The 13,565-nt window shown below is 44.6% G+C and overlaps 1 long non-coding RNA gene across 2 annotated transcripts; it reads left to right on the top strand.

Moving 5' to 3' along the window:
• Positions 1-1,073: 1,073 nt before the first annotated feature.
• LOC138067529 (uncharacterized) lies at positions 1,074-13,306 on the top strand. Of its 2 annotated transcripts, none has more exons than XR_011141663.1 (3): positions 1,074-1,382; positions 1,625-1,728; positions 2,299-13,306. It is a non-coding gene; the product is annotated as an uncharacterized lncRNA (long non-coding RNA). The 2 variants fall into 2 exon arrangements; XR_011141662.1 differs by having other exon boundaries at positions 1,625-7,960; positions 8,383-13,306.
• The last annotated feature ends 259 nt before the right edge of the window (positions 13,307-13,565 follow it).

Raw genomic sequence — 13,565 nt, 5'->3', positions numbered from 1 at the left:
AGACACCCAAATGAAATGTAATCAGCTTGAGCATTGGTTTAGCATTTCACTAACTGGCTGCTTCTCTTAAAATCACTTACAACTTATGTTACACATACTGAGGGAAAGAGCACTCCAGAAGCTACAGACACTCAGACACATGAAAATAAACAGCGGCTTAGCTAAAGTTGTATATAGTTACAGGGGAAAAAAATGTCAGTATCTCTATTATGCATTTCAAGCTCAAGGGTAATAAGAAACCGATTTTCCTTGTGCGTATGCTCTCTGCTTTCTATTACACTTCAGACAATATCTGAAGAACCCAAATGAGCAAAGGGTGCATCATGATATAGCTTTCTACTTAAGTGGATGCCGTGGCAGCACTTGTTATGCACACAGAATTGTCTTCACTATGTAGAATTGATATCGTGCTCTTACAGGAAGACCCAGACACCCAGTCCCAGTCCTTCTTCATTAGAGCACACCCACTTCCTGTACCCCAAAGAACCTGGCTTTGTTGGACAAACAATGGGAAAAGTTCCTTTAAAATACTCATTTCAAATGCCCTTCAAAGGCCAGATCCCGCCAATAGCACTCTGTATCACATATATTGCAGTAAGCAGTACATCATGGTTTGGCAGGAGATTTACCTGCAGGTTGCTGAGCTGTCCGGCAGCTAATAAGAAGAGACGTTGCTGCTTCAGGCTACTGCATTCCTAACGCTCACGTGCCTGGGACCTACTGCCCTGTGCCCCGCTCTCCCCTACAAAGCAAGGGCAGCTAGATCCAGGTCAGTGAAGTCACTCTAATTTCCAGTAATGACTCTCACATTTGGCTGCATCTGAATCACAGCCTTTTGGCTTGGGTTGTTTCATATGATCCTCGTGGTCTCCCTTTGCAAAGGGGCAGCCAGCCAGGGTCGAGACCAATACCGCTAGGCAAATCTCTTGCTCTCTTCCCCAGCTGACTAATGCTCCAAATATCAGTGGAGGATTATCTACCCCAGGTGGAATTTGAACTTGGGATGTTCAAATTCCAAGTAATAGTTCAATTTATTGAGCTGGGGTCAAAGCTCAGAGTTGCTATGGTCTGGATATTCTCTTCAAGCACCAAGCTGTTACCAGGAGCCTGCTGTCTGCCAGCCCCAAACCCTTCTCGCTTGAGGTTAAAGCTGCAACCGGGCTTTGAAAAAATCCCCTCACGACAGACTCTCGTTTTCTGTTTTACCATTCTGAAATGCTCTGTTTGCTCAACCAGCCAACTATGCTCAGCCGTCGCTGCTGAGCAGAGGAAGTTCGGCGATCTCTTTGACCCCAGTACCTGCGGTGCAAACGCAGCTCAGGCGTGCAGCAACGCAGCCGCCACCAACAGCTGCATCAGAGGTGACTGCAGGAGCTCAGAAGGTGGGAATGCAGCAGAGTTCTTCTCCCCTCTACTTTTCATTCTGTCTTTTCTGCTGGTTTTTTTCCTCCTTCTTTCTTTCCATCCAGATCCACGCCTCAGTTTGGAAGCCTTCTTTGCTTCCCCCAAGCCCGGGGGGGTGGGGGGGTCTGTCACAGGTCCACAGGCCCAGCCTCCCTCTGGCCTTTACACAAACCTGGGGACAGCCACCTAATACTGAACTTTAGGCTACCCTTTTTTTCAGGAAAAACCCTCAGCTACCCTGCCATGACTCGTCCCAAATCTCTGCACCTCCATTTCCTTCTTTGGCTTTTTCCCCAAGAGTCCAAAAGGAGACCACCTGTCCGGGTGAGTTCATGTCACTTTCCAAAACAGTTCATCCCATCCTTGTCCAAGCAAACCACTTTTGCTGGGTCACTGGGGCACTATGGATGCCTTAGCTGGGACACCAGATCCTCACTTCGTACCTGCGTCCATGCTGGCATCAGCCCAACAACACCTGAGCCTGCAGCTCTCCCCTCCCAAGCTGGCATCTTGACTCCCATTGCCATCATTGGTTCTGTCACTGTCACTGCCAGCTGCTCAGAAATGGAGTGGCGTTCACTGCGAGTCAGCCTACATCCTTCACTCCCAAAATGTCAACATACAACAATGAGTAGATGTTCTCCAGATTCAATCTAATGCAAGAATTTCTTTCCTTTCATTAAACTCCCTCCACTGAAATACTTCATATTATCCACACTGCTAACACAGGGCAAGCCTGGACGTTATTCCAGCACCTAGCCACCAACAAATTCAGATTTGCTGTTAATAAGAGTGAGGAAGTGCGTCGTAGCTTATGAGTCTGTGACCTTGCCTCAGTCATAACAATGAATTATTGTTTTCGCCTTACCTGCCACCTTCTCTTGCATTTTCCAGGATGTGAAACAATTAATCATGGAAAGGGGTGGCAGCCTCCAAGAGCAGCTTCCTCCGAGTTAGAGGATAAGGAAAGAAATGAGCTACAGAATATTTCAACCCAAGCAAAAAGCATTAAAATAACATTTTGGCCCCAAGTAATTCTACAGAAAATTAGATATGATCTCCACAGAAACACTAACTGGAGCTGGCTGAATATTTGTCAGGGTTTTGGCGTGTTTGGGGTTTTTTGTCTTTTCATAAATTAATTTAGAATCAGAAAGAGGCATCAGAAGGTGCCTCTCTTATGTTTGCTAGGTATGCTGATTTGCAGTTTTTGTGGGGTGTTAGACGATAATACTTCCCTTCCTCCAAGGTAGCAGGCTGTTTCCAGATAATGGACATACCACTTTATTTTGTCTATACTACTTTTTGTAAAATATAGTGATCTGACACTACATTTCCCTCCTCTGATATATATATTTGTTTCTCCTTGTTTATATTTCAGACCTCCTTCCCCCCTCCCCCAAGGCATCCTTATTGGCAAACTAATAAATATTACAGCATCTTTTTCCTGCAGATTAGGAGGGCTGAAACTATCTGTTCAAATGCTCAGAATAATCCATTTTTTCACTGCACATAATAGGGCAAGGGAAGAAAAAGAATCATAAAACATGATGGGTGATCAGACAGGGGAACAGCAACGCTCTGCAGTTGGTTTGGAATTACATTGTGCCCATTTTTGAAAGCTTAATTTGTCATTTCAGGATTTTGTATACCAAAGGATACAGCTGCAGGCTTGAATCATTGTATTCCTGTCAGAGCAGCTCACAGAAATCATCTAGGAAGTAAAGCATGTAACAGTATTGCAAGGTATATTGTTTTAAGTAGGCCAGATAAGAGCGGGTTTGCCAAAAAAGGGCATTTCAAAACAACAGCGTACACATAGTTCTGGAAATACAGGATCTTGTTGCAAGTTCTTGGGTCAAAAGAAGTCTTCTTCTGGAGTATCTACATATCCCAAGATGTCACAGAGTCTTCTCCCTTCTCAGAGGCAGAAATCCTTTAAGAAGTCATACGCTATATTTCTGGACTAGACACAGGAAAGCCTTACTGGATGAGACAGGAATTGCAGCATCAGTGAAATATGACTAAAGTTTTACGATGAAGACAAGACCAAGGCAATGGAACTTCCTAAAATTGCTGCTTTTCCTCAGAAAAGTTATCATCTCCTGCCTTTATTTGCTAGAAAGCTAGCCACTGGCACACAAAATTTTAAGAACACAGGGTATCAAGTGGATAAAACAGAGAAGATAAAGGAGAAACAAGATATAAAATTAAATAATGGATTTTAATGTCTGCTTTGTGTCTGCTAGAATTGAGAAAATATGAGACATTAAGATGCCTAGCACCAGAAGTACTGTCAAAAAAGGCTCATGCAAGATTTTATTTTTATGAAGATGTCTTGAAAATGAAGACAAGCAAAACATGGCTCTCGATTAGATGTAATTTTTCACAGTCAAAAAGATTAGTCTTACATAATACTATGTAAGTTAAGTGGGAAGAGCAAGCTGGTTATTAGACTCCACTAGAAAAGAAACAGAACACCACTGTAGTTTTACAAAAAATTTTAAGGGATCCTGGTTTCCCAGATGGAGAGAAGCTTCTGAGATATTCTGAGGTAGCAGATTTGAACCCACTGAATCAAACACGTAGCCTAGAGAAATGCCTTGGTTAAGACTGGACTATAAGTGGGGGAGAAAAGTGCCAGAGACACAAAGCTGAAAAAAGTCTGCCAAAAAGGGCCTGACTTGATTTCATCTTCAGAAGAGGAGTGCGAATTTACCCTGCTGTAGACCACAGCCAAGCCAGGCTGCAGATTCTGGGGAGAAAACCAGGCAGTGCCCCTGGGAACTGAGCTAGCAGAGCCAGCCCCACAGGAACAGAGGTGCAAAGTCAGACATGCAAGACCCAAGAAAAGATTTGCAAAATCCAGCATGTTTGCAAGTAGGAGCACGAAGGATTTCCCGTGCACTGGAAAAGAGAACATAAGCTTCTGCAGTGCCTTGCCCTTTAGGCACTGCTGTATTCGTAAGAATATTGTGAGAACTTACAGAGGAGAAAAGACTATACCTTCAAAAAAAATCCCAGGGGTGTATAGCATGCATGGAGCAGAAGACTTCAGCAGCTCTGCACAAGGATGAGCAGCAACAGAAAAGGAGGAAAACTCTCTATGGGGTTTTTTTCAAGCAGCTAGAGCACCCCCGCCAGCAAAACATCAGCATGAACACGAGGATCTTCTACAACTTATAAACTGAACGCTTGTGTGAGAGTGGGTTATCCAAAGTTCAATAATGGACTTGAAAAGAAAACGTAATCACGATCATTGCTGAATTCAGGTATCACAGTGGGAAAATAATTTCCACTGTAGATGCAGGCAAGAGAGATATGAGAGTAAAACAGAATATTGAAGAGTTTGTTTTGAATAATAGAGTTCCTATTCCAGGCCTGAAAGTGCGTTAAGCATCAGAGTTTGGATTTATCTCCTCTAAGTTGGGGGCTCCTGCACGGAAACTTATGTCTGAATAGCCTGTCTAGAGTCCCTCTGTGGTCGAAGGAGAACGGGCACTTCCAGGATGCAGTACATTTCAGCTAGTTTAGAGTCTATCTATCTTAGATCTATCTTACGACAAGGTGAGTTGTACCCTAGAAGTGCATATTTCTCTTTACCCAATAAAAAGGGAGTCTTTACAACACAGGCACTACATATAAGCTCATTTCAGCACCTGAAATTAGAGTGAGATTCATCTTACCTTCTTGAATGAGACTTCATGTTAGGAAGGACAGGAACTTACAAAGATAAAAAATAAAGAGAGAGATGCGTAACTGAAGAGGGAGAAAAAAGCAAAATAAAAGCCCAAGTCCCAATAAGCAGGCAAAGGCAATAAAGAAAGTAATCAGATATGAACTTCTGATACCTCCAAAATAAAGTGAAAAAGAGGCAGAATTAAAAAAATCTGAACCACTGTTTCTGAACATAAAGAAATCAGATTCACAGTCCAAGGTTGGCACAGGTCTGTTTATGCTAGAAAAATACATATTGATTTGGGGTTGCTGTTCTTAGAATCTAAAAATAGCATTATTAAAGATTACAAACCAGTAACCATAGGAGTTCATGTATAAAAGTCTATCTGCTAGGCATAGCATAACAAGTATGGAAACAACAGATAAGAAACCACATAGCTTGATTGTTATGACCTTAAGTGTTTCAGGGGAAAAAGTGATCATGAAGAAACTCTTCTGAATCCAAAGCAATTTGGCTTAGTCTGGAATCTCCAGTTTATCCGCCTCACGGGGAGCAATGCTCCCAGTTCCAGCCCTCTATACCAGCGTACAACGATTCAGGTATATAACGACATTAATCTAGGTGCAATTCCATGCACCTGAGGCCTAGGAAGGGATGACTAGAAGAGAACAGACCTATAAGAAAAACAGGAAACCCTACATCTTGTCCCTTGAGAAAAAGGGGAAATGGCAGCTCTGATTTGCAAGGTCCAGCATGAATCAGGCTCTGGCCAAGTTTGTGGCACAGGTAACATCAGGGAGAGGGACTGCAGGGATCACTGCAGAGACACCTGAGATGTACAAGAGAAAGGAGACCTATTCTGAGTACAGCCAAGTCTTGCTCATTTGCTTTTATCAATGCTATACACATTTTTCCTTTCAAGCAGCCACTTAGGACACTAAGGCTGAAATGCAAAGTCTCCTGGAGCATGCTGGTCAGAGCAGCTTCAGCATAGTAAATACTTTCAGCCAACAGAAAGACAAAGAATCCCTTTCCCCAGCTGGCAAGAATATTTGTTAATTTGCCTCTTACATTTAGATGCAGCTGAGTCATTGCCCCAAGCCAAACTTCTCATCAGCAACCACCACTACACGTACTGCATAGACCCACAACAAGCGGCTCTTACCAACACCTGGAGGTTTACATCATTTCAACCCAACACAGTGGCCGTCTTTCAAGACTAAGCTACCTTGCACCCGGTCGGTGCCACCCAGTCCTGCCACAGGTGCCCAAAAGCATGCGGGAGCACCCAGCTCCAGGGCATCGCTAAGGCCCAGCCGAGGTGGCTGGCCATTTTCTGTGTGTCCGGAGAACTGCCATCCCCGGGGATTTCTGTCAGCTTTGAGTTCACTTTAGGAAACTAGGAATTTTTAGCCTGCAGCAGAGGCACACAAGAGGATGAATGGGGTGGGTGGAAGGACAAGAATTTGATGCTATTCTAAGCTCTGTGAAAACAAGAAAAACAAAAAATCTTGCAGAGGTAAAAAAGCTGATTTACAGCCAACCACGTTTGGAGTGGCAGCCACCAACATCTGCTAATAGCAGGAAAAGTCTTCCCACTTTAGCTACATATCAGCTCCTGTATAAACTCACCTGAAGGCCAACTAAACCAGCCATTCAGGGTTGGTTGTTTCCATACGTTTTATTGCTTCAGCGCTCACAAAGGAAACAAGTTTATGTCACAAGGGGCCAAGAGCTACATGTAACCTGTACTCTTATCTCGTTGGAGTACCTTAAGCTGCAGCTCCGCGCTCCCACCACTCCAGGGAAGCCTCCGACGCCTCCTGGGCAGCGGCGTTCCCACTCCAGCCCCCACGTTGCTGCTGCAGCTCCGGGAAACCTCTAGCCCCAAAGAGAGGGAAACACCGCTCACCATCGTGGCACGCGGCTCCTCTCCCGATCCAGCAGCCTGCCGAGAGCCCCGTGGGGCCAACATCGAATGAGGATGGATTTAGCAGTGGTGGTGGGGAGCAGCACCCCAGCCAAAGGGGCTCGGCAAGGACAAAGGTGCAGGCGAGTACCGCGGCCTTTTCCCGGTGCTACCTGACGAAGCCAAGGGCAGGCATCAGCCAGCGCTCACAGCCTGGCACAAACCACCGTGGAGCGTTTCCACCAGGGCACAGTGTAGGCAATTGCCTGGGAATAGCTACAACTTGTCCCTATGCAAAGTACTTGAGCTGCTAATACATTTTAATTTTCCATGAATTTGCAAGAGCAGTATCCTTTCAAAGCTTCAAATGATTGCTCATGCTTCCTTACCTACCCAAACATTTACCGTATTTTTTTCAAACAGACGTTAGTATTAATTGAATCTTGATTTATTTATTTTAATTTTTTTTTTCTCCCCCAGAAACTGGCTATAATTAAATGTCCTTTTCCCATGACATTTGTTAAGATATAGTGAGGCCAGGGCATTTAAAGACTCATCCAACATAACTAGCGTTTCAATTACTGTAAGTGCATGAAGTAAATAGTTTTAAAAAAACCGCACACAAATAAAAAAAAAAAACAGCCCAGTCACTCATACACATGGGACAGTTTGTTTTTTAATTGACAGCAATTTGTTTTAAGGGAAGTGGGTCTGACTGAATGGTAGAAGTCCTAGCAAAGTATGCATGTTAAAGCATGCTGAACTTCTTTCCATTTTCTCCTTGGAGCTGTAATATATTTTCCTTTCCACAGCTGAAGTTTTATGTTGACACTTCATAGCTAGGCTGTTGCCCTTATTTGGTAGATTTTCATATAGGAAACTTCCTACTGAGCAACACTGCTTTACTGAACAAAGCTTATTCTCCTGTGGTCCATCATATCAGCATGCCCGAGCACGGACTGGCAAAGGTACGTGTAATATTCTCCACAGCTTACCATTCCTCTTTAAAAGCAATCGCAGAAAATTATGGTATTCTTGTAGTTCCTATTGTTCAGGGAAGATTTCTATAAAAGAGTTCCTTTGGGAGTTCACAGATACTAACTATCATCTGCAAATGAGGTCGTTAAAGCAGGAGTCACATCTTAACGTACACTAGTGCAGCATCTCGCACACCAGACCCCTGACCTTGCTCGGGGTGCTGGGCACAATTAGGCTGTTTTATACAGTAGCAAGAGCAATTGAGTCTGTAATAAGTTGTCTCAAATTACCGTAGGAAACATTAAGAAAAGGGACATTTAATTACAGTTCTTTGTTAGAAGGAAAAAAAGCAAAGATAATTTTAATTCATCTTCCACAAGTGTGGAAAGCGGAGAGTATCTTCTCTTCACAGACATTTCATCTCGTTTTTGCACGGCTAACAACCAAAGCTGGTGGGCTCCCGGACAGGGCAGGGCTGGGGCTTGTTACTCGCAGCAGCCCTGCCCAGAGCTGCCGCGCAAGACCAGTAACTGGGCCAAATGCTGAAAGCAGCTCCTGGAAGAGCAACGCACGGAGGAAGGCAACGCCGGACGCCAGCGGGCAAGGAAGCAGGAGATGCTGCCAGCATTGACACGTGTGGAAGGCTGACTTTTCCACTCCAGTATAAAAGGCACTTATAAATACAGTGTTCAGATGAACTGGTAGAAGCTGTCCTGCTGCAGAAAACTCCCTGCATTGCTGCAAACACCTGCTGGCCACCCAGCTCACGAGGGTGTCGGGGAGCTTCAACTCCTCTGGACCCCCTCCAAGGGCCACAGGGAGGAGCGAGCTGCTGAAGCCAGGCACAGGTTTGGGGAAGAAGAATCAAAGCTTTCCCTGCGGAAAGCAGAGGCCAGGGGATGTGCACTGTAAGATGGCACATTCCCAAAGGGATTGCCCAAAAGCAGGGGACAGAGCCTGCAGAACGGCACCCCGAAGAGGACTGAGAACAGATCTGGGGACTGGACGAAGAAAGGATCTGGACACGGGAGGCTCCAGGCAGTGATGCAGCAGTAGTGGGGAGCACTGTGTGCAATATGCTTTGTCCTTGAGTAACCCAGGCAGGTTGCAGTAAATCATGCAGGTCTTCAGGCTCTAATTGCTACCGACACCTAAAGAAACATGGGGACAGTGCTCAAGAAGGAACACAGTATTTGTATCACTATCTCTCTTCCTGATAATATTGCTGCAACACCAAAACGACGTAGGATTACAAGAGCCAAGCGTACTTCTAAAAATAAATGAAATACCAGTAAATGTCTACATTTGAAATGTCGCATTTTATCTAACGCTACCAATTGAACTAAATGCTGTGCTGCACGTTCTGCTGTTCCCAGAATAAGTGCAGCGCATCTCAAATTGATTTACCCTTATTACTCATTTTGTACCAGGGTTTGCAAATTTCTTTCCCAGTGCAGACCATAATTTTCGTCTGTTGCTTACGGGTGGCAGCAGGCTGACTTCAATAAATCCCACCTGGTCAGAATCAAGGATCTGCATAATCATTGCTCCCAATCTATCAGCTGAAATGTTACCAGTACTTTCAGATCTGCATTAGTAGGAAGTAATTTCAATAGTTTCATTTATTGTTACTTGAGCCTCCTTCATAGCTCCCAGAGCTTTCCGACTATTTCAGGCCCCTAAGATGCTTTCATCAAGTTGGGAGCAAAGTAATCCTCCCTGAGGATGTGAGATTTGACTGTTATCTCCGGATAGAAATCCTTTAACAGGACTCAGCACACAGTCATCAACTACTTCTGAAGGAAACAGCACCACGGTGCACTTCTTCCATCTCAACAGACTGCTCTTGGTTAGAGTTAGAGCAAAACAAGATGTATGCTTGGGATAAGATTTATGAGCCATTTGGCAGCACCGTTAGAACGTGTTTAGTTTTACGCAGTTACAGTTACTGCATGCTGACAAGCGTCCTTAATGCTCTACCAGACTCGTTTGTAGTTGGCATTTCCTGCCTAACAAGTCTACACAGGGGCTTTTATTAATATCCTCTTGCAGTGCTCAATATTTGCTCAGCGGAGCTCCGACGGGGGAGCAGCGCTCAGCTTTCCTGGATACTGTGCAGGCGCACACACAAACACGCACACACGGAAGCTCAGCATCTGCTCTCCAGCTTTCCAGTCAACCTGCAACAGGTGAGTCGGGGAGAGCATCACGAGAGGAGCAAGCTGACAAGCTAAACGCTAAAGCCGACCTGCCAGGCACGCTAATGAGACACCTCAGCGCACCGGCTTCCTGGCTGTCATCAGATGACTTCCCCGTCTCTCCCCAAGGCAGCAGACGCGCGGCACCCACAAGCACCGCAGGGGACACGCGCCTGTTAGCGTTGTCTCTTGCTTGAACGCAAGATCTCAAAATCTCTTTGCGACGCAGGGAAGAGACATACCTGATGTGCTACGGTTCGCATCAACTTCAGCATCGCTGTCGTCCTTCCTGCTCAGAGGACCCCAATCCCTGCCCTTCGGAGCAGTTTTGCCTCGAGACCTCAGTGCCACAAGGCCTGCATAGGAAACTACATCTTTTCCCACGGACTTCGTTTAACACAAGAAGCCTCTTGTCTGGGCTTTGCCAATTAGAGACATAGTTGCAAAGACTGCAGAATTGCTCTCATTTTGTATTTTCTTCTTTCAGTTAGATTAGTTCAGGGATCAGAAAATGAATGAGCTTAGCTCAAGTCCCACAGGCCTGCTTTTCCTCCAGGCAGCTCAGCGTACTGCTCTGCTCGCTAGACAAACATTTAATCACTTTCTGCACGCAGAATCCTCCACCACGCTGGGAGATGGGCTCTTGCCAGACTCCTCAAACAGGCAAAATTGCCACATGCGTACATTTATTTCCCTTGTAAGTTGTGACTGACATACAAAGAAGGGAAATCTGCTTTTGCAAAAGAGAAATCTCATAAATAGGATCACATTAGAAAGGCCCTCTTACTTCCAGAATATCTTCAATGCAACTGTCAAACAGAAACCTATCTGATATCATCCCTATCGGACAGTTTATACTCGGAAACGTAGGTGAAGGGAGAGCCACCACAACATGATAAATAGCGCCATGGTTTTGAGCAGAGGGTGACAGGAATGATTTGAGTTCTCTAAAGGTAAAAATAGTAGGAAATTCATTCTACTCAGTTTATCCAAGAGAAGATTAAAATGCAGCTAGCTCCTCATACAAATACCTAGCTGGGAAGAAGTATCTGATAATAGTCTTAAAGCTAGCAGAAAGAGATGCAGTAAGATGTAGCAGGCAGAAAGAAGATATTGAGCAAATTAAGGCAGCAAAGGTGACTAACTGTTGAAGCAGCTGGCTTAGGGACCTTGTGAATTCATCGTCACTTGAAGTCAAACCTGGGCATCTTTCCAAAAGATATGTTACAGCTCAGGAATAAATTACAGGTGTGACAGAGCTGATGTTCTGGAAGCACAGAGATATGACAAAGGCCGTAGAAACAATCACATCAGGTAGAGGTCATTATGCATAAATTGGTATTCCTTACCTGACGGGAGCTGCTGCAGTGTGTGGGAGAGGAAAGGGGAGGAAGGGATGATTAGGGCAAGCTCCCACAATTGCCTACATAAGAAGTGGCCCTTAACCTAAATACCAAAACTGTTGGGAATTTGAGGAACCGATTCACGCTGGAACGGAAGGACAAGCACATGCCCAATACACACCAGCCACTCAGAGATACCGGTAACACCTCTGGCGCACCAACTTGACTGGCGCACAGTCAAGGCACTGTTGTGCAGAGCACTCCCACTGTATTGCTGGTGTCCTAACCGAACACGTTGTTGCTTTGGGGAAGAGGGCTTGGGGCTGTCGTCTCAGCTACTGCCTTTGACACAATTGTGGAGGTTGAACTGAAGTCAGACGCATGGCTATCACCACAGTAAATCAGAAAGGAGCCGCAGTTTTAAAACCCTTCTCTGGAGAGACAGGCGCCTGGGACAGAGATGCCTCAAGACCTAGAGAAGCACCCCTGAGGGGCCACAAGAGTTGGGAGTACAGCCAACCTTCACGTTTCGAAAGGGGTCTCTGCAAAGTTACCAGGTAGATTCTGCAACATATTAGGGCTACTAAAAGTCTGAGCTGCAATAGGTGGGATAATCTACACAAATCATCACTACAGGCCTTTCTAGCCTTCAAAATCTACAAAGATTCATCCCACTTGATCATTCATCACAAGGCGCGTGGGTCCTTCAGGCTTTCCAGCACAGATTGTACCTCCTCCTCAAATTATACTCATCTAGATTTCTCCTTAGAGAAAGACCCCCAAAAAAACATTTGTGAGTCATAATTTATTCAAGCAGTTCCCAATTCTTTGGGCTATACAGGGCTTGGATTGTCATCAGACGAGATTAATAGCTTTCAGGAGCCTTTCGGAACACCTCCTTTGGCCTCTTTTCCCCGAAACTTTACCAATTCTGGCAAAGTAGAGGCTGGAATTGCCACCTAGCAATTTCCATATTGAACACAAAGTATCAAGAAGCAGTTTGTTTGGAAAGACATCCAAACTCAACGTTTCACAGCAGGAAAAAAACTGACACATCTGTCACTCAGCTGTGCTAATGATTAATTCCCTTTGTTATCTCATTTCCAAGACTTCATTTGTCAAGAACTAATTTTTAGCCTTATCAGAGCCCAGGCTGAAGCATCCAACTATCCCCTCTCCTCTATCAGAGATTTTCTCCCAAGGAAATTCTTTCAGATCAGGGCTCCAAGCTCTTCTCAGCTTCCTCAGTGTAAAGCAAGTACCTTTTTTCAGTCTACAAGTACTTTGTGCTGCCTTCCTCCAACACCTCTCCGTTTCTGCCATCATTCTTCTTTACAATTCTTCTCTTTCTTAGAGAAGAAATGGATTTTTTGGAGAAAACATTGCTTCAAAGTGTTAATAGCAGATTTCAGTATTTTCCAATAGCGTGAACATCTTGGACCTACATCAAGCTTCCCCTACTAAAGATCTTTTCCTTAAGAAGAGGGGAAAGGGAGGGGGAATGCAAGGACATATTCATGCCCTTTCCTCCTGCAGTGTCTACAATTTCTTCCCAAGCTCCCACTACAGGTAATATATAAGACAGAGGCACATACATTGCCTAGCTTCCAGCCCCAAACACATGGCTTCCAAAGACTTCTGCAAGCATTAATCAAACACTTAAGGACACAGTTTTTACATACTAATTTACTTAAACATGTTACTTTGTCTTCACAACTGAGACACCTTAACAGCAGAATAGAAATTGCAAGCTGCTTCTCATAGGAATTAGTATATGAAAAATAAAACAAATTGAGCTAGAGCCACCCAGGCAAGTGACGTTTGGGGTCTGTCTACAAAACATCTCATTTAGAATCAAAATGGTCACATGCTGAAGAAATTAGGACAGAGTTCTTCAAAGCTTCAGCTATTCTAGGAAAACAACCTGCTATAAAGGGTTGTCATGACAAACGAATCTCACGATGTGCAGCCAGACCCAGCACGGAAAATAGACAGGACTGTTTACCCATTACTCAGGAACGATCCTAGAGGTGGCACCAAGGCAGATATCCCAA

This window comes from Struthio camelus, chromosome 5, assembly GCF_040807025.1.
Source record: "Struthio camelus isolate bStrCam1 chromosome 5, bStrCam1.hap1, whole genome shotgun sequence".
Classification (NCBI taxonomy): Eukaryota; Metazoa; Chordata; class Aves; order Struthioniformes; family Struthionidae; genus Struthio; species Struthio camelus.
Note: the sequence above shows the minus strand (reverse complement) of the source record. Positions and strands in the feature narration are given on the sequence as shown.